Source organism: Heterocephalus glaber, unplaced genomic scaffold (genome assembly GCF_053883595.1).
Source record: "Heterocephalus glaber isolate CG9 unplaced genomic scaffold, H.glaber_assembly_v1.0 deba00001472, whole genome shotgun sequence".
Taxonomy (NCBI): Eukaryota; Metazoa; Chordata; class Mammalia; order Rodentia; family Bathyergidae; genus Heterocephalus; species Heterocephalus glaber.
Genome location: NW_028258315.1, coordinates 15,228,504 through 15,249,323, shown reverse-complemented (window position 1 = coordinate 15,249,323; position 20,820 = coordinate 15,228,504). Strand labels below are relative to the sequence as shown.

Sequence of the window (20,820 nt, the reverse complement as noted above, 5' to 3'; positions counted from 1 at the left end):
GCTAGGACTGCACACCTGCCCCTTGTGGATGCTGCCAGTGAACAGAGAGGCCCCCACTTCTCTACTTGCCAGTGGAGACAGCACCTTATTCCTCCCCTCCAGATCTCAACTGGCTAGGAAAACCGAAGTCATAGGCTGAAGGTCCGATGCAGGATGATCTGGAAGATGGAGTTTTAGCTTTCCAGCCTCTGACATAAAGAAAATCACACTGGAAAGAGATTGGAATGAATGTTGACTGCCAGTGTGAGTAATGGCTGCCATTCAGAGCTACATGAAATAAGAGTGTGTACATCAAGTGTAGCACTCAACAAATAGTAGTACTACTAATATTAAATCTTTAGAACATGGAAATCATGTTTGTGCTACAGATCTATTTGTACAGGTTTAAAAATCAGATAAAAGAATTTTCCCTACTATGATGGGTGCTCACGAGACTGGAATATGACCATGAAAGGGAAACAACTTGTTCCAAAGGACACAGACATTTACAGAGGCCCTGCAATGAGCTGTTACTCTAGATTCATATTTCTTATCTCACTTCTCACAACTCCATTAAAATCTTATTATAAACTTTGATGTGGGAGATGTATTGGTCAGCTTTCTCATCATTAAGACATAATACTCAACACCCAAAATTTAAAAGTAGAGAGGTGTAATTTGGCTCATGATTTCAGAAGATTCAGTTCTTGGTGGTTCGAAGGCAGGAACATCATGGCAGAAGAGTGTGGCCCAGAAAAGCTGCTAAGTTCATGGCAGCCGGGAAGCAGAACAGAAGAACAGCACCAGAGAGGAAGGGGTGAAGGAGGAGATATATTACCCGAGGTTATGCCTTCACGACCCCCCAGACACACCCAGAAGTGTGCTCTACCAATCCCCTGTGCAGCTCCCAAACCAGTCAAGTTGACACAATCAAGCTTAACTATCACGGAAGTTGAAAGAAGTTAAATAACTCACTCCAGGTTTAACAGCTGCTACAAGGCTACAACTTGATGCAAGCCCAGATTGGTTCACTTCGGAGCTCAGGTGATGTCCATTCAGTTGGGAGGGCAAGACTGGCCAAGAAGATGAGGTCTGATAATTGTAATAATCTATGAGATTTTGATGATTACCAGTATTTGTCCATAGGTAGCAGTATTATTTAATGAAAATAAACAACTTATGTTCAACTTAGGGCAAATACTCTACCAGAAGCTATTATACCAAATAGTATAACTAGCTATTATTAGTCTTGTGAAAAAGTATTTAACCAGTGAGTGGATGGTAAAACTACATGTGAGCTGTCTTTGCACCTTGTAGAGCATCCATTTCCAAAGAATTTTGATTAATGGCTCTACATTAGTAAAAGAAATCCTCTCTGTGGTTCAGTATTGAAATAAAAGGAATTTCCAAATCCCAGAAATTCTACCAAATACCAGTTTTGTACTTTGAATCAGTTAATCTTTCTCACCAGTGTGTATTCATCTGCAAATGGAAATAATAATCCTATCAATATCAGAAGGTCATTATGAAGATTAACTGTTTAACATAGATGATTCATTTTCTGTTCTTATTTTGGTTATTATTTATTTCTCAAAATGAGACATTCTACATAAATTTGGTATAGTGCCAACTCATTTATTTTAGTGGCTGCATGGTATTAATAATGTGGGTATACAATAATTAATTTTTTCTTTTTAACTCATGAAAAAATAAAACATATTCTCATAACCAAATAAGAGAATAACAATAGTTATTACACTGTGTATCATTATCTTCAAAGTAGTTGCTCAGTACAAGACATAAACCAAGAAGATTCCCACAGAAAAGAAATATAATTAATTGGCCATCGTCCCACTAACTAGCATTTGCTTTATAATTTTTCCATAAGAACAATGCATTAACAATCCTATGCATGTGACTGCTTTCAGGAAGGCAATTTGGTGCACAATTTGAAAGTATGCAGCTCAGTGAATTTGTAAAGTGAACACACCCATGAAATCAGTGCTTAGGTCGAGAGTAGAACAACTCCCAGAAGGCTCCATTACACCTCTTCCAGTCCTTCGCAGCCTGCCTCCTGATCTCTATACGCTTTGTGTGTTTTGGGGCTGTATACAAATGGAATCATGTAGTCTCACTCTGTTGTGCCTGGCTTCGATTGTGAGGTTCATTCATATTGATGCTTGGAGTTATGCTGTGCACATTCTTATTTCTGTGCAACACGCTATTAAGTGATTATGACAATTCACTTGTCCATTCTTCTCTTCTTGGATGTTTGGGTAGCATCTTGGTCCATCTTGTGCTTCTATGACAGAATACCTAACAGTGGGTAATTTAGAAGAAATAGGAATTAATTTCTCATGGTTCTGGAAGATGGGCAAAGATCAAGGTGGCAGCAGGTTTGGTGTCTTTTAAGGATCTGTTCTCCTTTTCTAAGATGGTGCCCTGAAGCCTGAATCCTCTGGAGGGAGGGACGCTGTTCTCCACACAGCAGAAAAGTGGATGAGCCAAGAGAGAGGAAGAGAGAGCCTAACTTGCCCTTTGACTTCTCTGAAAGGTCCTGCCTCTTAATACTGTCATAATGGCAATTAAATGTCAACATGAGTTTTTCAGGGGACAAACATGTAAAACATAGCAGGTATCTTCCAGTTGTAGGCTTCTATGAATGGTGCTGCAGTCAACATTCTTCTACATTTCTTCTGCTGAATGTTTACAATATCCACACGCCCCCTGGGATGTACCAAGAGTGGTACTGCTACATCACACAGTGTATATTTATTCAAATTTAGACACTGACAGTTTTCAATGTCCTTATATTAATGTACTCTTCTACCGGCAGTGTATGTTAGTTTTGATTGTTCCACATTCTTCCCCAAACCTGGTAACTTTCTTGTGCATACATTTTTTTACTTCTCAGGAGTAGAATTGCCATGCCACAGTGTATGTGTATATTTAACTTAAACAGACGTGACCACATTGTCTTACAAAAAAATTTATATGATTGCACATTTTCACCAAGAATATATTCTTTCCCTACATCTCTACCAATAAGAAATACTATTGCTCTTTTACGTTTTCTTCATTCAGATGTGTGTAAGATAATATTACATTATTATTTTAACCATTGGCCACCTGAGTTTGACCTTCTAATTAAAGGGCTGATTTTAGCAAAGAGGAGAAAAGCCCTCAGGGGAATGTGTTAGCTGTCTGAATATTTGAAGGCTCATGTTCTAAGGGATTCCATGTTATCTATGTATCTGCTATAGGCAGATTTGGGCGGATGAATGGAAGTTTTAAGGTAACATATTTAAAGTTAAATTAAGAAAGGAATTTTAAGCCAACAGTGTTATCCCATTAAAATAAAAGCTTCCTTAAGGTCATAAATTCTCTGCTTGGATGTCACAGATGTGACCATACTTCCACTGGGTTGGAGATGGGCTTGGATGAAAGATTCCCAAACCAGGCTCTGCCTGAGAATCAAGTTAGAAACGAAATTCCAGATTCCCAGTGCCCTGCTAGGAGGCTTTTGTTAAAGAAGACCTGGGGAAGGGCCAGTATTTTTAAAACACTGAACCAGGGACTCTGATGGGGCTTGTGTACACACCAAAACTTCAGAAACACTGGTTTAGATGACTTCTACAATCTCTTTGAATTGCAAACTGATAATTTTTTGTTGTAATTTTTTTAATAGTACATAATGATTCCATTCTTTGTGGGGAGTTGGGAAATGTGCATAAAACATCCTAACTCCTTTTTGCATCTGCTTCGCTGTCTCCCTTTTCCCTCCCTCCATCTCTGGTCCTCTTCCTTTTTGCAAAAGATCTACCTCCCTACTTCCTATCATCTGTCTTTTTATCTTTATTTACATTTTGGGTTTCTCATATAAAAGGAAACATGTGATATTTAACTTGTGTGTCTGATTCATTTTACCAGTTGCTATGTTAGTGATTTAACACAAAATGTGATAAGATTAGAAAAAATGGGCCACAAACAGCCCCTTCCACAGCCCTTTGCCCTTTGATTAATAGCTCTTACAAACTTTCCTCCTACAGACGAATGTGTCCTAACAGTAATCCTCAAACAAATAAAACTGCCTAGAAACTTGTGAGTTAAAAGCGAATAATTTGTAGGTGAAGCATCTTTGGAATTCCACAGCCGAGGACTGGGGAAGGGTGGTGGACATAATCTCAGAAGTTAACTCCGTAAGGAGATAAATCCTTGTTTTTTCAAACCACCATGGAAAAAATGAGCTTTGCAGACATAGATCTGATTCACTCTGTATCTGTCTCCTTAAGTCCAAAGTGGGGATAAGAATATGACAGTGTCTACTCTTCAAGGAGATTTTATCCAGAATTAAATGAGATTGGATTCAAAGTATTCAACATAGCACTTGCCATGTAGGAAAGGTACAACTCTTAAGTCTCTTCCATTCTTTCTCTTACAATGCCAGAAAAAAAGCCACCCTATTCTGAATACAGCTTGTTCTCTTCTTTCTACTACAACTATATCAGAACGCAAATTTGATCTTGATATAGCAGTTTAAAACTATTTCAAGCATTTAAAAATATTTGGCTCCTTTTTTGATAATTAATGGAGGTACACAATGTTTTGCTCTAAATGCTCCTCAGACGTTTCAGGGCTAAAGGAAAATATTTATATCCAAAGAAAAGAAAAACTTAGTCTTAACAGGAACATTTCCAAAGGTTACAAAAGAGAAGCTATTTTTGGAGTGTCCTCATCTGTTGCAAGAGGATTTTTTAAAGTCATCTTATTCTTTATCTTTTATTAGTTATTTTAGATTTCAGTTATTTCCCAAGGTTTAACATTCAGTGAGGTTTAAGCTTAATTTTGTTACTCATTCCTTCTGCTAAACCAGAGAACTGGAGTTAAGGTTTGGCCAAGTTTCTACTGAAGAGAATAGAAATTTGGATCTGGTCGCTGAAACTCTGGTTGCTATAAAGGGCAACTACTGTAGCTACCTTTTGGCATAAGAGGCAACGTTTACAACTCTCTCTCTTGGACCAATGGAGAAAACACACAAGTCAAGCTTAGTTTTAACCTGACCCTGGAGTCTAATTTGTTTTTGTAAAATAAGTACACAAACATAGCTGGTTCTAAACAAATGTCTCTCAGATAAGAGAATGAATGAATAAGAAAATGAATGAAATTAGAACCAGGAAACTATAAACTAGGAAGACTGAAGTGGAAGAATTAAAAGGAACAACACTGATTAAAGTCTGTCACTAGGAGTATAGAAAACCAGAGAGACTCGAACACATTCCTTATGCCAGGGTTCAATTAATAGCAGATTGTCAGGCAACGAGTGGAGAAAATTTGTTCCAGAATTCTTGAGAGAACACTGTATAGAATATATTAATATGTTTGAGGAAGTGGGTGAAAGCCCCAAGGGTTCTGGTAAAAGACAAGGAGGAGGGACTTACTGATAATTCTAGAATGATGAGAGAAGGGTTAGACAGTGGGAGAGGAGCCTGAACCTACAAAATGGAACACCCTGTGCTACCTACAAGTCTACAAAGCTAAGAGACACCTTGTGGAAACAGGTGAAGAGGCAGCTGGGCCTGCTGGTATGGTGATGTGAGACAGAGGCAGCTAGGAGCTGAGCAACGAGGTTGAGAAGTAGAAGAGAGTGAGGTGCACACAATAGTGTCCAGAAATTGTGGGGAGGACTGGCAGAGATTAGCATTCGACCATATGTGTCTGATCTCTGGAGACCCTGCTGACATCATGATTCCAGGAGAAACTGCCAAGGAAGTAAGTTCCTAGAGGAAAGGTGAACAAGCTCTTCCTTCCAGCGTGTTGAACTGACTTGACATACAGTCACATCCATCGTGTTTTCAGGACTGTAGCAGACAAGGAAGATGTGAGTAGCTATTGAAATAATAAATGTAATAGACACACTGAGTTATGTACACGTTACATAACTTATATACATAATATATAAGGTGTGTGTGTGTATATGAGTATTAATAAAACCAATACTTTTTCTCCAGGAGCTTACAATCCATCTGGCCAGGTGGCTAAGATAAGCTTACTACTGACATCAACACAAGGAAATTTGATACCTAAGTGTCCTGGGCTATGAAGGCTGAGAAGTTCTTTCAGGCTGTAAAGGACTTATGGAGGTGAGCTTTGAGTCAGGAAACCATCCCTATTGCTCAAAAGGTAAAACTATGTGGCCAAGCTATGACCAGCACTTCACAGTGGCCGGGCTCTTTATTCACTCTGGGAATAATCCAGACCTGGTGCTCCTATTTGGGGCTCATTTCACTGGGTGCTGGGAGAAGATAATTTAGCTTAGGTTTGTTATCCATGGAGCTTAAAGGGGAGGGACCAAAACACTCCCTGAAACATCCATTGAAAGCTTATAATGTTGACTAATTTCTGCTAAAGTCCACCATTCATTCATTCATTCATTCATTCATTCATTCATTGATACTTACTGAGTTTATTCATTGAGTTTGAATGGTCTAAGTTTAGACAAGGCAGTGTACTGTGTTCACAGCTTCTGCAGAGAGCCAACATAATTACCATACCCTAAGATTGAATACCTATGGCCTCAAGGCCTTGAATTTCCAGATAGTCTAATATTTTTCGGGAACACTGCCAACCTTCTCCATTCTGTACAAATAGCTCACACCCAGAGAAACAGACCTCACTTCACCAAGCAAAAGGAAGGATTGATCTCAGCTGCAGAAATTCTGCTGGAGATAATCAGTGGAGCATCAAAGCAGGTCTCCCACAGCTTCACATCTTTCTTGCTGTCATCTGCACCAACTGAACAATTGCTCCTTTGGGCTTTTTGATGACGCCAGAATTCACTAAATTTTGCAAAGACCCCAAATCGACCAGGCGGGTGGAAGCCAGAGGGGTGCCTCATTCCTCTGCCAGGAGATATAGCAATATACTTCTGACCCTGCACCTCAGTCTCCCACCTAGACTTCTGGCCACCAATGCCTCTCCTTGGAAGTTGGGCCCATTATCTTGTTTGTTTTAAGTTTATCTTCTGATCTGAGTCATAAAATCTGCTCAAAGTCCACATGCTGCTGAGACTTGGGCTTTTGTTTTATGAACTCAGATGGTCTATGTTCTGGAAATGATTCCACCTGAAACCAAAATGAGCAGCTTGCTCTGCAATACGTGCTTTGCTTTGAAAAACTTCCTCATCTTTAAACATTTCCCTGAGATTCCTTTGATGTGGCCCTTTTTTCTTTTGAAATCCTCTTGTCACACAGAATGTAAGCTTCGGTAAACAAAATTTAAAAATTTCAAGTTGCCTTGTTTTAGATGTACCGTGCTTTCCCTTTATCCAAGGTTTCCCTTTTCCAAGATGTAAATTATCTGAGGTCAACCTCAGTCTAAAAGTGTTGAATGGAAAATTCAAGAAATAAAAATTCATAATTTAAAATAACTTTTATTACAGTATATTATCATAAGTTCCATTTTATTATTGCTTTTAATCTTTTACTGTGCCTAATTAATAAATTAAGCTTTATTATATACAGTCTATATAAAATATAATATATGATATACATGAAACAGTAGGGTTTGGTACTATCTGTTGGTCAGGCATCCATTGGGAGTCTTGGCATGTGTCCCCCATGAAAAAAGGGGGACTATTATAATTTTTCATTTTTACCATTTTAAAATTTCTACCACAAGGTTGACGTTGTCAGACCTAGTTGATGAATGTGTGTTTTACTTTTTTTTTTAATATTCCCAAATGCTTTCTCCATCCCCAGGGTACCTTTGGGCATCTTTTCTGAGTGACATTTGTTTGACCATGAGCTTCATGATGACAGGATTTAGTACATGAATAAATGAATAAATTGTTACTTGAGCATGAATCAGCTATTATTCAAAAACATTTCAATTCAATGCATTTCAACTCAATTCAGTTTTTAATTTTTGTAAACCAGTAAAAGCATGGGAAGCTAGACAAAGTGGCTATACTTTTGCCTCCTCAGGGGTTAGCACTTGCTGGGAAGGTTCTACTTTTAGTAGGTCACTATTCCTGGCCAGGAGGGACTCCAAGATGCAAGCACCGTAGGACAGCCTTTAAGCTGAGAACACTTGATTTTAGATCAAGGACTTGTTCTTTCTTGTCAATTTTTCTAACTGAAAGAATTTATAACTTTTCAGTTTCTGTGATGGGAAGGAGAAACAGAAGGCTGATCTTTTAGGATCAACCCTTAAACATGAAGAATGGAAAAATAGCCAGGGAATTTGGTCTTTGCAGAGCTGGAGGAGCATGGAGACACAGGCAACACTGGCCCCTACCCAGGGACATTATTGCTTCTTAGAAGTTCATTTCACTAATGTGAAGTTCTCATTAATCAGCTGAAGGTTCCTTTGCTCAATTTTGATAGAAATCAGAATTCATAAATCAGCCAGGCACGGTGGTGCATGCCTGTAATCCCAGCACAGTGGGAGGATAAGGCAGAAGTATATCAAGGTCAAATTCTGCCTGTGCAACTTAGGGAGACCTTCTCTCAAAAGAAAAAATAAAGAAGATGTAGCACAACAGAAGTGCCCTGGGGTTCCATCCCCAGTATGGAAGGAAAACAAAGAAATCATACATCAGTGTAGCTCTGCTAGTGGCTTGGGGCTTTGCATGCCAATGGCCCTCAGCCCTTATGTTCAGCTCTGGGCCCTATGCTTCCCCTAGTCTCTGCTGCTGCAGGACAATGCTGTCAGTCAAAGGGAGTTAATGTCAATCACTGTCACTCTACACTACTGACTGCTAGTCAAGACTGGTGGACACATCTGATTACTGCCATTGGATGCAGCTGGTCTCTGCTGCCCATCTCTGCTGATTTCTGCCACAGATTTCTGCCACTCTCCAGGATTAGCAGCCCCTAGTGTTTCCAGTTTTTATTATTATTTTTATTTATTTATTTTTTTAAGCAACAGGCTCTTCCCACACCACCAGGAATAAGAACCCAAGTAGGTTTACAAGACTACTGCCTTTATTTGAACAGGACCTGTGCTGAAGCACATGGAGGTGCATCAGGTCCTCAAAGAGAACCCTCCTCTCCTAGACCAACCCAAACACAGCCAGAAAAGTGCTGCTTATGTAGCAGCAGCAGGTCTTGGACTGGTCCAAATTCAAGCTTGCGGACTGGCCCAAATTCAAGCCCACAATTGGTCTGAATATGAGCCTGCCAATTTGTCCAAATTGGTCTAAATCTGTGCCTTCTGATTTGAGCTTATCGATGGGCTCAAATTGAATTCTGCTGCTTGGTGCAAATTCAAGCCTGATGTGGTCAGGGTAGGCATCTCCTAGAGTGGGTGCAGGGCATCCAGGACAGGCACAGCACTAGCTGCCAGCCAGAACACATGCCTCTTTTGGGATGTTACAGGGAAAGTGGAAGCGTGGGGCCCTTTATGATCTGTCTCAAAGTGATCCCAGGCTCCAACCAGTAGAATACAGATTCCAAAGGAAAGCTAGGTCTCAATTAACAGATGACACAGAAAGGAACAGGATGGTGACAGAGCTTTATTCAGTGGTGACTCTGACAGAACAAGGAGTCAGGAGACAATGATACCCTGGATGTCACTGGATCTCTCACTCAACAATGTGTGTCTTTGTTTCTGAACATATAAATAGTATTTCTGACCACAAATTTTACAGGGATGCCTGAGGATTGCTGCAGTTTTAAGTCCTACAAAAGCACAAGATGAAAAACAATTCCTTGGCAATGGCTCTCTGCAAAACCCATGAATCTGATGCTTTATGTTGTCCCCAGAAATCCTAACAAATAGTTATAATCATCCTGACCGCCAATTACCGCCATCACAGAATACTAAACACTTCATTTGAAACCCTAGAGAAATGCTAGGTCTTCGCATCATAAATCTCACATACTTCTAAATGGTTATTTCTGCTTCTTCCTATTCCCAAGCCTCCAAAGGAAAGAAAAAAGAAAAAAAAAAAAAAGAAGAAGAAAGGATCAAATTTCTCAGGCATTTCTCTTAGGAACCACTTTACTAGACCTCAGCCTTGCTAAGTTTTAGTCCTGGGCCTCACTTTCTTGTTGGAATTGAAGTAGATTCTGAGTTGTAGTTTTCTTACTAAAAAACACACCATCTGGACAGCCCTGAAGGGTGAAAGGGGTAATTCTAGTCAGGGCCCAATGTTTTCTTTCCTTTCCTTTCCTCTTCCAACTTCCCTCACAGGTTGCAAAGTTTCCCTTTTGTCAAACAAGCCCCCTTGGGATAACTCATAACTTTCGAGACTCATCTTGTATTTGCATAAAACTGGTCTTTCTGCTATTGTCCTAACCTAGTCACAAGTGTGACACCAGAATGCTCACCTTAGCCTGTTTCCAACTCAAGCAACAATTCTCGTCCAATGGAAAACCATGTGGCACCATTGATATCCATGTGACTCCCCCCCCCCCATTATCCTGAATGTTGCGGAGTTTGTCACAAACACATGATATGTCCAAACCACTCCAATTTCATTTTCTCTGGCATTCTCATTTGATTAATTTCAAAGAGATGCCTCAGACTTGTTTGTTGCTTCTGGCTCTTGTTTCTAAAGCACACTAATTCTTTCCACAGGCAGCTCTGCTTGCTTTCATCTGAGGAGGTCTAAGTGGTGTCCCTGTAAATGAAAGGACAACAAGTTCCCATCTGAGTACCCTGGGCCCTAAGGAAGTTAATTTGTTGGTGGTGAACTTTGTTGTCCTTGAGTTTCAAAGGAGAGCACTGAGTATAAGGCAGTTTTCTTGAGTGGAAACATGAAATACTCTGAGATCCCTGGAATCAAAGGTGCCTCTGGCATCGCTATACAAGGAGAGAGTTGCTAACCACAGAGGACGATTGGATATCCCACCACAGTCCCAGACAGTCCTGGCAAGAGCACACACTTTCCAGTTGCATGCGATGGAAGCCATCTGCATGTAGTTCACTTTGAAATCATTCAGCTGGGAAGATCTTGACGTCTACTTGCTAATTTTTCCCACTAACTTCAATGACCTTGGATGCCAGTCATTTCCTCTGGTCACACACAGCACCCAGAAGACCCAAGGTGATCTGGGTCCCTTTCCTTCCCTACTCCAAGCAGTAACCCTTGAACCATATCTCTGATGAAGGTGGGCTGCTTCCCCATCAAATGGCCAGACGATGAGGTGGGACTGTAACAATTTGGTCCTTGGGTGGTCATTTAAATAGCTATGGATTAGTGAGACTTCTTACAGACTAACATTCCTATTTATCAGACACAGGACTAAAACCCAAGGCAGAAGAAAGGGATCAATCTCAAAATTTCCACCAGAAGGTCCAATTGGTTGTGGGAAGGTCCTGGTATCCACTGGTCAGAACTAACCTTCCTGCCTGAATTCCACAGAGCACAAACCCACCCAACACATGATAAACCCAAGCTGGTTTTGGTATCTTGAACAGCCCAGTTAAGACCAGCAGCTTTGTGTGTGCAAAATATACCAAGACCTTTAATAAGAGGCAAAGTTATAATCATAGAAGACATAATTCTTTTAAAATAGCACATGGGAAAAAGAATCTGTGTTACTATTCCCTCACATACCTAATGTCTCAGTGAGAAAAGTTTCAACCTATTCTCCAAACATTAAAAAAAAAAATGCCTGGTTGCTGTAGCCTACGCCTGTAGTCCCAATGACTCAGGAGACTGAGACAGGAGGTGAACTTGAACTTAGGAGTTCAAGGTTCACGACCACCCTGGGAAATATACCAAAACCTCATGTCAAAGAAAAAAAATTACAGGCACATCCTGTAGTTCTGGCTACTTGAGAGGCTGAAGCAGGAGGATCACAAGCTTGAGTGGCCTGAGCAACTTAGCGTCTCAAAATAAAAAAAAGAGTGGCTATGTAGCTCGGTGGTAGAGCATTGCATAGCATGCACAGAGCCCAGGGTTTAATCACCGGTACCGCCAAGTAAATAAAATCATAGGATACATTAAATTTGCATCTTCTAACTCACTTCTGTTCTTGCTTAAATACATAAGAAATGGACCTGGAATCCAGGTGTTAGAATATAAAGAATGATGCACTAGTGTTATGGTTTGCCTCTTACATGTGCCCCCAAAGCCTAAAAGCTTGGCCGCTAGCTTGTGGTGCTACTGGGAGGTGGTGGGACCTTCAGGAGGTAGGCGCTGGTGGAAGTAAGTTAGGCCCTGAGAGATACGCCTGTAGGGGCTCCTAGGACCCTGAGCCCGCCTTCTTTCTCTTTGCTTTCTGGTGGCCCTGAGGTGACAGCCTCCTCGGCCACATGCTCCCACCATGTTTTGCCTCACTGCAGGCCAAAAACAACAGGGCCAAGTGATCATGAACTGAAAACTCTGAAACCATTAAACAAATAAACGTTTCCTCCCTTTTGGTAGATTCAGGTGTTTTGTTACAATGGAAAACTGACTAACGTGATCAAGATTTTATAACCATGAAAAGGTTGGATCCCCAAATAGTCATTTCTGTTTGCCTCCTAAGCCATCCCTCATCAATCAAGGAATCAAGATGGAGGTACTGACAGCCACCTCGCTGAAGCAGATGTTGAACATACTAGACATCTTTACAATGTAGTTGCTGTTACTGGGAGTGGCAATTTGAGCTTAAATTAGGGCTATTCTTGGAACAACCCATTTCTCTCGCTGGCCTTCCCTATCCTTGACCTATTCTGTGTTTGGAGGTTGGAAAGTACCTCTTTTCTACAGGCGATTTATTTCTCCCAAAGAGCCGTTACGTCCGTTTGGTGTTGTAATGGAAACCATGAAATGCCTGGAAATTTACAGGCACTTTAACAAGAATTTTTCTTGTTTTTGCAGTGCAGTACAAAGACCTCTAGGTGGTGGTAAAGGCTCCAACCCGTTTTCAGGACTGAAATGAATAGCTGGTCCCCAAATGGTGCTGTCATTTTTAAGAGTTAATTGACAGGTCAATTGAAGTTGACTCATTTTCTGTGGTTTCAGTATTATCTTTTTTCCTGAATCTTAGTAAAGGGCAGCTTGTCCAGAAGAAGGGACTCTGGAAGCCAAGCCTGAGCCTGGAAGCAAGACTTAGGAAATGCTTAAATTTGGAACTCACTTGAAACTTTAGGGTAAAACATTTCGAACCAAATTCAAACATCTGTGAATTTTAACTTGTTTATAGAGGAAAAATAGTTTCCAATTTTAATGGGAAGGCATTTGATCATTAACTCCTACTAACAGCATTAATTTGACATGTAAAGGAAAGAAGTAGATGGATTAGATTTGCTGTAGAATACACTTAAAATTTTTGTGAGCAAAAACATGCTTGGAGAGAATTTCTTGTACTCACAAATTAAGTTTTGAAAAAAATAAAAGGGGACAAGAATAGTCCATAAACACTTTATATTCCAAGATGTCTTTAAATTTTAATTTGGAAAGAAGTAGACAGAATAAACTTGGTCATTTTGGAGGTCAACTTCTTCCTGGTTACCAATTCCCAGACTCACTGTGAAGATCTGCTGAGTAACTGTCAGTCAGCACTGACTGTGGCGGTTCAAGTAACGGGACCCTGAACATCTTTTCTCAGTGACTTAAGCTATCTGCTGCAGAGGGCCTAGCCCAGGTTCACTCTGTGCTTCGATTACCAGGCCTCACCTGCTATTCTTATTTGTTTACTTAACTAATTACTTCATCACATGTTGCTTAATCACAGCAACATGTATTCATTTAACCCACTTTACTCTAAAACACAATGGCTGTAGCCAAATTTCGTGCATTGCAAGCTGTACTGTACTAATAAGATGGCCAAGCTGACCAAGTCATTCCATTAGTGTTTACTGAGCACCTACTATGGGCAAGGCATTGTTAGGCTATGGTGGCCAGGCTGATAGCTTCTGAATATAGATTTCACAACTCTTGAAACTTTTCTTTCTTCCTCTGAACAATCTTCTGCCCCCATAATTTCGATTTTTTAACTTAATTTTTTTAGGAAGGGTGTCATATTATTTTTGTCCCTTTTAATAGAAACTGTTATAGTTTTTCTCATTTAGTCTTTAATCTTGATCCTGTGCATATTCCATTTGTTGTTTGTATATTTATGTTTGTCACCATTCGTGTGTGTGTTACTCTTACAAGCTGTCTTGCCCTTCTCAATTCTGTACCTTAGCGAAGGAAGTTCTTAGAACTTCCAGCTCTTAACTTACAGCGGAGGCCAGTCACTAATTGATGAGCTGCTTCCTAAGTTCTGAAGAAGGAAATGAAAGACTTAGAACTTGGTGCAGACTGAGCACTTTTTCGTGTGTGTTTTCATGTGCAAAGCAGGTAATTTCCATGAAAGGACCATGAACTTTGGAATTGTCAGACCACAGTTCGAACCCTGATTAAGTTACTATGTTAATCCACTTTCCATTGCTGTGACAAAAATACCTGAGCTGAATCAATTTTAAGAAGAAGGGTTTATTTTGGGTCATACATTAACCGGTTTCAGGCCATAGTCGCTTTCCCTGCCGCATTGAGCTTGTGATGGCAGAATACATCACGGAGAGAGTACCTGGCAGAGAAGGGCTTTTCGCCTCATGGTAGCCAGGAAGCAAAGAGAGAGAGAGGAAGGGGCTGGGGGCCCAATATCTCCTTCCAGGCTCTGCTTCCTCCACTAGGCCTCACCTCTTAAAGGTTCTACCATCTCCTAACGGTGTCTCGGGCAGGGCCAACCGTCAACACAAGAACTTTTTGGAACACTTGAGAGCCAAACTATAACAGCTACTAAGTAACTTATCCACCCTGGACAAGTTGCTTATATGATTCCTTGGCTGAAAAATGGGTCCCTTACAATAGGTTAATTCAGGTTTCTGTTTGAAGGACCCTGTGAGACAACATTCATCCGTGCTTAGGAGCCACTCAATTTGGTTTTTCTGACAAGGAAAACTGGAGAACATGATACAAACTTAATATGTAGGTATTATAAAACCAATCTATATCTCCAATGAGATGATATAAGTGTTGCATTGCAACCATTTCAGTAAAACTTGAATCCAACATACTTCTACTTACATGGAAACAAATTTGGGTTAATTCTCGTTTCCTGTAGTTGCCTGAGGCGATGCTGCATCACAGATCTTCACGAAAAACACTTATTCTCAAAGATGTTTGGCTGTGTCCTTTGGAACAGATGAATAAATGTATATTTTTCCTAGAGGAAACCAAATATAGATATTCCAGTTCAACCTATAGGATTTTGATGGTGTTGTCATATAAAAAATCTTTGGCATAGGAAGATTAACGGAAAGCTTTAAAAACCTTTATCTTAAAATTGTCATAAAAATGGCAGTAGTGTATCACCTGTGTGTAGTTTCTCCCTTATCTGAAGTTTTGAAGGTCTCCCAAAAGGTAGATGTGAGGTACGAAGTGAGCCTCCTAACATGGGGTGGGAGAGGAAAAGCGGGTGGCAGTTGACTAGAGAGAGTTCTAAGATTAGACAAGAACACGGTTTTCTGGTCTATCACATAGCAAAGTGGCCACAGCGAATAATAATGTGTGGCCTAGTTCAAAATAGCTAAAATGTTCTCACCATAAAATATGATAAATACAAGGTAATAGGTGTAAATTAGCTTGATATACTCAATCCAGAATTATACATATATCAAAACATTACATTGTGCCCCATAAATATATGCTATCACTACTTGCCAATTTAAAAAAAAAACATTTTTTAATAACCAGTGAAAGCACATACAGCACCCCCAACCCCTCCACCCAGTTCTTAGAAGTTTCTCTTCGCTGCTGCCTGCTCCTTCTCTTAAGGATTAGCCACCCACTGAAGCCTATCTTTTTGTTGTTGTTGTTGTTGTTGTACTAGGGATTGAACTCAAGGCCTTCACACTGAGCTACATCCCCAGCACTGCCCTCCTCTTTTTTTAAGTGTTTTGAGAAAAGTTCTCATTAAGCCATGAAGTTATCCAGGCTGGGCTCAAACTTATGATCCTTCTACCTCAGCCTCACCTGGGATTGCAGGCATGTGCTACCACACCTGGCTTCAGATTGCTTATTTTTTAAATCCATATAACCAGGTGTTTTAGTCAGGGTTTTGGCAAGGGAATACATTTAATACAAAAAAACATAATTTATAGGATTATTTTGTGATATTTACCCAAAGTCAAATGCAGAGGAATGCAAGAGATTAGCCACATACTAGAGACCCAAAAAATCCAGCCAAGGCCCTGGATCCCACAGCAATGTCCCAAACAAGTCCAGCTGAAGGCTTAGAGTCCAAGGCAATGTCCTCTACAAGTCCGGCCAGTGGCCTAGAGCCCATGGCAATGTCTCATGTTTGTCCATGTTGAGGATCTGCACCTGGAAGGCCCAAAGGCTAGTGGTGGAAGCCAGAAAATCTACGCAGGTAGGATGAGGGATTTGTGCCACCAGGCTGAGAGATCTATACTGGAGCCAGGAAGTGATGCTCACAGTTTAGATCAGAGTTCCCCTGGTAAGAACAGTAGTCATTCCCAGGGACAGCAAGTCTCCAAGCTCCTCCTCTGATGGGAACAGCCAAGTTTGATCAGGAAAACTGACCACAGCAAGCTTCTCCTAGGAAATCAACAGCCCACAATCTTCCCCTCCAGTTCTGTTTTTATGGCTCTTGGCAACAATCCTCAGGTAGATCTTCCATGCCCAGACCATGTTGATTCAGTTCAGCTGGGCATTACAAGTTGACTATTAGTTAATCCACCACACCAGCATGGTGGTGCACACCTGTTGCTTCAGCCCTCAAAAAGCAAAAAGAGGATTTCAAGTTCAAAGCCAGCCTGGGTAACTTAGTAAGACTCTGTCTCAAAACTGAAAAAGGGGAGGGTGTCTCACCAGCCTTTTTCTCCAACAAAACCTATTACTTATTTCATTCTAGCTGGGCTATTTCTGGAAATGCTATGGCAGACTGATTCATCTTATTGACTGGTACAGAATGTATTGTTATCCCTTGGGGGTGGGCAAAGGTGGAAAGGTTGAGCTCTAACATCATTACTGTGCACAGGATCATTTTATCCTGACAACAATCATATGAAGTATATCTTCTAATTTCCTTATTACAGATGAGAAACTTGGGGCTCTGAGAGGCAAAGTTGCCTTAATGTGGAAAAATCACATGTGACAGAGGTAAAATTTGTTTCCAGGGTTTCAAGATTCCAGAGCATGTATGCTGTCCACAACTATACGGTCTGAGGGTTTACATTCACCTGGAGGCAAGGCCTTGACCCTAAAGATCACGGGATCCCCAGCACAAGAGCAGGCAGGGGTATGGATGTACTTCATACAAAGCCAACTCCCTTGAGCTAGCTAGATCTTAGTAGAAACTCATTTATTTCCATTTCTCTCCTAGTTCAATTCAAAAGATGCCTTTGTTTTGAGAGTACCATAGTGGGACATGTTCCCTGACCGCTGGTGTTTTCCTTTGACTAACCAAGGATCTTTATTTAACCTAACCAGTGGGGAACAGCCAGAAAAGAATTGAGCAACTGGGTGTTAAGGAATGTGGCAAGAAGGAGCGAAGTATCTTGTAGGTAGCACCGATGCCTCCAGGCCACCTGTGAGCTAGCTCAGCCTGCAGTGAGGTGGGTATGTTGCCAATCAGCTTAGGATTCATTTGCTCACTGACACAGGTGCTGGCTTGCGCCCGACACTACTCAGGAAAAGAATCCTGAGCTTTAGGAGCCCATCTTCCTCGAGAAATAAATCATCAGCAGGTTTACCTGTGCAAGTTTTACAGAGCCTGTGCTGGAGCACACGGAGGTCAGTATACGGTGGAGCGCTGCTTATATAGCAGCTGCAGGCCTGTGATTGCCCCAAGTACAGGTCGGTGATTGGTGCTGGGCTCCGGAACAGCCTCTGCTGTCGTGGCTGAGATCCAGTGAGGTAGTGGGGGCTGAAACCAGGGAACCTTCTGGAAAGCAAGCTGGCTGTGGGGATTCGGGATACGAATAGGGTCAGATCCCTCCCCGCCTGATCATGGACACATCAGGATGTCCCTTCCCTCTTTCAAAAGGGCAATAGTAGCGTCTAAAGTAGTAGGAGTGGGGAAGTTGGCCCCATTCTGGAGTGACTGCAAGGACCAAGTCACGGCCCCCGCCATCGCGAGGGACACCCGGAGAGCCAGGTGCTTCTGGCACTAACGGAGCTCAGTGGCCATGTTGCCAATCGGCTGCAGCCCCCCCCCCCCCCCATTCAGCTAGAAATCCCAAATCGAATCAGCAAAGTGCACCTCTGGGCTTTGAGTGCCAGGGACCCCCCAGCCCTTAGTGCTACAGCTCCGGACCCTTGGTTACTGATTGCTGCTGAGGCTCCGCGCCGCTGCTGGTCACCTCGGGAAAGCCGCACTGGCTGCGGCCACACGCAGGTAATGCCGGTCAGCCCTGCTCGCGACTGGCCTCTACACCGACCTTGACGGGCTGCTGGTTTCTCTTCAGCGATAGCAGCCCATCGTGTTTATAGTCTGGGTTGGTTGGTTGGTTTAAGGGACTGCTTTGACCCCTTTGTTCGCACTTGAGAAATATTGCAAAGTAGATTTACAAGACGTTCTGAGTCCACACTACTGCAGAAATAAGGGGTAGAGTTACAGGGCTCCTGGTGCGAGGCTTCACCTAACAGGGCCTTTCATAGACCACCAGGAGCCAGCAAGGAGAGCTGTGTATGTCGCAGCAGCAGGCCTGTGATTGGTCCAAATGCCAGCCTCCTGGTTGGTCTGAATTTGAGCCTCCAATTGGTCCAAATTGGTCTAAACTCAAATCTTTTGATTGGCGCCTACTGATTGGTTCAAATTTAATTCTGCTGCTTGGTTCAGACTCAAGCCCAATGTGGTCAGGGCAGACACCTGGAAGGGGTGCAGGGCATCCAGGACAGCCCTAGCTGTGCAGCGTAGCTGTCAATCAGTGTGCTCCCCCTTCTGGCTCATTAGAAAGACAAGGGAAGAGGTAGACCATTTCTTCTAATCTGTCTCAGCCGGAACTGATTTAAGGAAGGAAATGGACAACTCCAGAGAGTTTTAAACTGACAGTTTGAACTGACATTAGGTCCATAACTGAATAAAGACAGCAGCCTTAGTTCTTCAAGGTCAGTGTTCTATAACAACATAGTCAGAGAGTGTGACCCAAATCCCAAAGTGAAAAACAGCTCAACATTTCTTTTTCTGAAATTCCGGCCCATTGCTTTTTCATTAAGCCATTTAGGGCCCAGGAGTGCTAAAGTTTGGATCTCAAATGTCCTTGCATTAAAGACTTCCTCCCCAGGCAGCACTACAGTAGTGAAATCTTTAGGAGGCAGTGCCTAGTGGGAAGGGCCTTTGATGGGTCCTTCGGTCATCCGGAGCAGTCCTAGAAGGGGAAGGGGGGGCCCTATTCTCTTCCTCTTCCTGTTTCTTGGCTCATAACATGAGCAGTTTGCTCTTATATGTTATGTGATGTGCCACCTTCACTAGAGACCCTAAGTAAATGAGGCCACTTGATCTTGGAGTTAAACTTCCAGAACCATGAGTTAAAATTAACCTTTTCACTTTCTTAAGTTAATTGCCTCTGTTATTTCATTACAGTTCCATGAAGTTAATAAGCAGGAAGCAGGGGAAAGGGAAAAGAAAAGAGGAAGAATACGACTGTGAAGGAGCCTGTTGTGCCAGTGTTGATTCTTCAACATTTCAACATGACAGTTGTTTGTATTAATCTGCAACCTACAAGGTCTAATAAAACATACAATAAATGTTTAAATTTTTAAAAATTTATTGGAGTAAAAGATATATTGCCATTAGTCCCACTCAAAATACTTCTCCTTACTTTGAACACACTGATCCCATCATTCTTGCCCCTTTCTGAAATAGTTCTGGAAGTCCTCTTAAGTGTCTCTAGTTGCGCTGTTGTGGCTCATTTGATGTCATGAATTGGTTCCAAACATTTACCTTTCATACTCTTTTTGACTTTGGGAAAGAATCAGAATTCATATGGTGCTAGATTCAGTGAATAAGGTGGATGGAAACACAACATAATGGTTTCTTTCATTTGACAGACATTGTCATAAATGTTTTTGAATCACTTCAAGATATCAAGGTAGCCATGAAAAGACACTCACAAAAAGGACTTCCAGAACTGCTTCAGAAAGTGACAGGAACAATGGGGAAAGGGTATTAGAAGTCAGGTATTTTGAGGGGGATTAATGGCAATGTATCTTTCACTGTAATAATTTTTCATTTTAAAATATTTACCATAAGCTGGGCATGGTGGTGCATGCCTATAATCCCTACACTTGGAAAGCTAAGACAGGAGGATTGCTGCAAGTTTGAGGCCAGCCTGGGCTACATAGTGAGACCCTGTCTCAAGAAACTAAAAAAAAAATTACCATATAATTTGATTACATTGCATAAATAGATTCATATGGCAATGAATTAAATAGCTCATCTTTTCTTCTTGTGGCTAGACTGATGGCAAGTGGGGGTAGGGCAGGGTGAGTAAAAATAGCTGTTTAAAAAAGAACCAGATGCTACTGTAAACAAGGGCACACTATGGACAAATGCTGATTGCTTGAAACTCTAGACTGGGTGTTTTATTTAATACTCTGAAAAATAAATTGGCAGTTTTCCTTGGATTCTGGAGTTTACTGCCGTCCTGTCTACCTTCTGAGCAAATTAGGATGTGACCTGTTGGATTGGCAGTAGCCTGTGTGGGGGAAAAAAGAAAAATACCTTCCACTATCACAGGAAGTCACCTTTTCAAAAGCCAGGGAAGCTATTCTGTCTACTTAGTTGTCCTTGCGTTTTATTTTCAAGATCTCTACTTCATTTTGTTTATGTTAAAAAGGAATAAGACAAATAAGCAAACAAACAAAATCTTGAGAAGTGGAGGGAGGGAGAGAGG

The 20,820-nt window shown here is 41.4% G+C and overlaps 2 long non-coding RNA genes across 2 annotated transcripts; one reads left to right on the top strand and one right to left on the bottom strand.

Annotated features, from left to right (window-relative positions):
- Positions 1 to 9,291: 9,291 nt before the first annotated feature.
- On the bottom strand, positions 9,292 to 17,848 carry LOC110349723 (uncharacterized). The gene is made up of 3 exons (XR_002395934.2): positions 17,677 to 17,848; positions 14,987 to 15,125; positions 9,292 to 10,603 (listed from the first exon to the last, which is right to left on the bottom strand). It is a non-coding gene; the product is annotated as an uncharacterized LOC110349723 (long non-coding RNA).
- Positions 17,849 to 18,102: 254 nt separating this feature from the next.
- On the top strand, positions 18,103 to 19,680 carry LOC147826208 (uncharacterized). Its single transcript, XR_015439233.1, has 2 exons — positions 18,103 to 18,320; positions 19,509 to 19,680. It is a non-coding gene; the product is annotated as an uncharacterized LOC147826208 (long non-coding RNA).
- The last annotated feature ends 1,140 nt before the right edge of the window (positions 19,681 to 20,820 follow it).